Genomic DNA, 2,376 nt, shown 5'->3' with positions numbered 1-2,376 from the left:
TGCTTGTTGCCAAGGGACTTGAGATGCTTGTTGTCAAGAGACTTGAGATGCTTGTTGTCAAGAGACCTGAGATGCTGTTGCCAAGAGACCTGAGGATGCTTGTTGTCAAGAGACTTGAGATGCTTGTTGCCAAGAGACTTGAGATGCTTGTTGTCAAGAGACTTGAGATGCTTGTTGCCAAGAGACTTGAGATGCGTGTTGTCAACAGACCTGAGATGAGGCTTGTGGAGTATGCTTGTTGCATCCTTGTGATTATTTGTGTGGAGTATGATTATAATCCATATTTGATATGTTTGCAAAGGCTTGTGCGGAGTGGATTTTTTTACTCCATTTGTATGATCATTTTTACTCCATATGTTTGCATCGGCTTGTGTGGAGCGAATTCTCTTATTTTCTTAGGAGGAAAGGTCTAGGAGAGGAAAGGAGTGGAATAGAAGAGGAGAGGATTAATTTAGGTTTAATTAGCAGAAAAGGTTTAATTTAGATTTAATTAACTAAGAAGCTTTAATTTAAGTTTGATTAACTAAAAAGGTTTATTTTAGATTTAATTAACAGAAAAGGTTTTAATTTACAGTTAATTTCCAGATAAGAGAAGAGAAGAGAGGAGAGATAAGAAGAGAGTAAGTAACTGGATTAAGCTATTGGAGTAAGTAACTCCATGGAGTACTAATGTCCAGGAGTACTCCAATGATTTATTAATAAACAAGACAGTACTAATGTACAGGAGTACTCCAATTCAAGAAAAGAAAGGAGAAGAGAAGAGATCCAAGAACTTCTCCTACTGGAATTGTCACTGGGTAATACTACTGCTGTCCTACACAATACTCCTACTCCAAGAACTACTCCTACTGCCAAGTACTGAAGAGAAGAGAAGAGAAGAGAGGAGAGGAGAAGAGCAATATACACCGAATTACTCCAGTAAACAGCATAATGTTTCATTTAATTAGTTTAATTAACAGAAAAAGGTTTAAGTTAGTTTAATTAATAGAAAAAGGTTTCAGTTAATTTAATTAAAGAAACTGAAAGGTTTGAGTTAATTTAAATTAACTGAAAAGAGAAGAGAAGATCTACACTACTCCAAATCTTGAACTCACTTTTTTTATTTGAGAAGAGAAGAGCAGAGCAAGCACTGCTACTGCTCCAAGCTAATCTGACTGCAAACCAGAAACTCCAAATCTGATTATTTAGGTACTCCAAATATTGGATCTGTTTGCTACTCCAAATTTTGCAACCACTACTCGAAAACAATACTTAAACTACAGAAACTATAGCAGAACAATTGCAGTTTTGAAGTAAAGCTTCAGTTAATTTTAAAGCTTAAATTAAACTTTCAGTTAAAATGGAGAGAAGATGGAGAGAAACTACAGTAAGTACTGTTGGAGTACTCACTAACTACTGTAAGATGAGTATAGTACAGTACTGTTGCAAGAGGAGTACAGTACTCCACTAGCTCATTGCAAATTTAACCAAAACTACAGTAGCACAGATGTTGGTGAGGAAACAACAGTACTATTGCAAGAGGAGTAGTAAAATCAGTCGTACTCTTAACCCTATTAAGCTCACGGATGTTGGTGCACAGTAGAAAGAGCCTCACTTAATTCCAAACAAGACTCCAAAACATGCAATTCCACATCGGACACGCAGATGATACTCCTCTGAATGAATGACTGAAGCAGCAGGCGTCGGGCACCACGAGCACGACGTCAGCGTCGGGCACCACAAGCACCACTGTCAGCGTCACCCTGCAAGCACAATAGAGGATTGGAACTCTGAATCGAACGACAACTGGAGCAAAATAATCGACCATCGACAGTAAACCTCTGAAGAAATGTTGAAATGATGCTGCTGCTTGGTTGATTACAGAGAGCTCGGTAGGCAATTAAGGCCTCACATCTGACATTAGCATCCGTAACATTTGCTAGCACTACTCCTAGCAGTACACTAAGATCACAAGAATCTCCATTTGCTAGCACTACTCCTAGCATCTGACATTAAGTTTTCACGGAGAAGAGACAGGAAGAGGAAGAGAGAGCAATACCTCAAGGAGTCATCATCCATGGACGCACAACCGGGCCACCGCGTCCATCCTCTCGCCACCTAACGCAACAGCTGCTCCTCAAGGAGTCGCTCATGGAGGCCGCACGCGAGGAGGACGGCGGCGGCCGCGGCGACGACAAGCTGCCGCAGGTGGTGTTCGACCGCATCCTTCGGCGTCAGGTGGTGTACGACGCGCTCAAGCACGGGGGCAGGGCGGAGGTGCCGTCGTGGGTCCAACTGCTCACCATCCTCCTCTCCTTCGGCACATTGGCGCTCGGCACCGCCTACTGCTCCTTGTCACCGCCGCACAGATGCAGCAGCTCCCCACAGCCGCACAGA

General features: G+C 42.4%; 1 long non-coding RNA gene across 1 annotated transcript in view; it reads right to left on the bottom strand.

The window, feature by feature from the left end:
• LOC123184575 (uncharacterized) overlaps nucleotides 1-1,729 on the bottom strand; it is a 5,609-nt gene extending 3,880 nt beyond the window's left edge. Inside the window, exon 1 of the long non-coding RNA XR_006492993.1 lies at nucleotides 1,595-1,729. This is a non-coding gene — a long non-coding RNA (uncharacterized lncRNA). The remainder of the gene's footprint in view (nucleotides 1-1,594) is intronic.
• Between the last annotated feature and the right edge of the window lie 647 nt (nucleotides 1,730-2,376).

The sequence above is a fragment of the Triticum aestivum genome, chromosome 2A (assembly GCF_018294505.1).
Source record: "Triticum aestivum cultivar Chinese Spring chromosome 2A, IWGSC CS RefSeq v2.1, whole genome shotgun sequence".
In the NCBI taxonomy this organism is placed as follows: domain Eukaryota; kingdom Viridiplantae; phylum Streptophyta; class Magnoliopsida; order Poales; family Poaceae; genus Triticum; species Triticum aestivum.
This window is presented reverse-complemented; position numbering and strand designations above follow the sequence as displayed.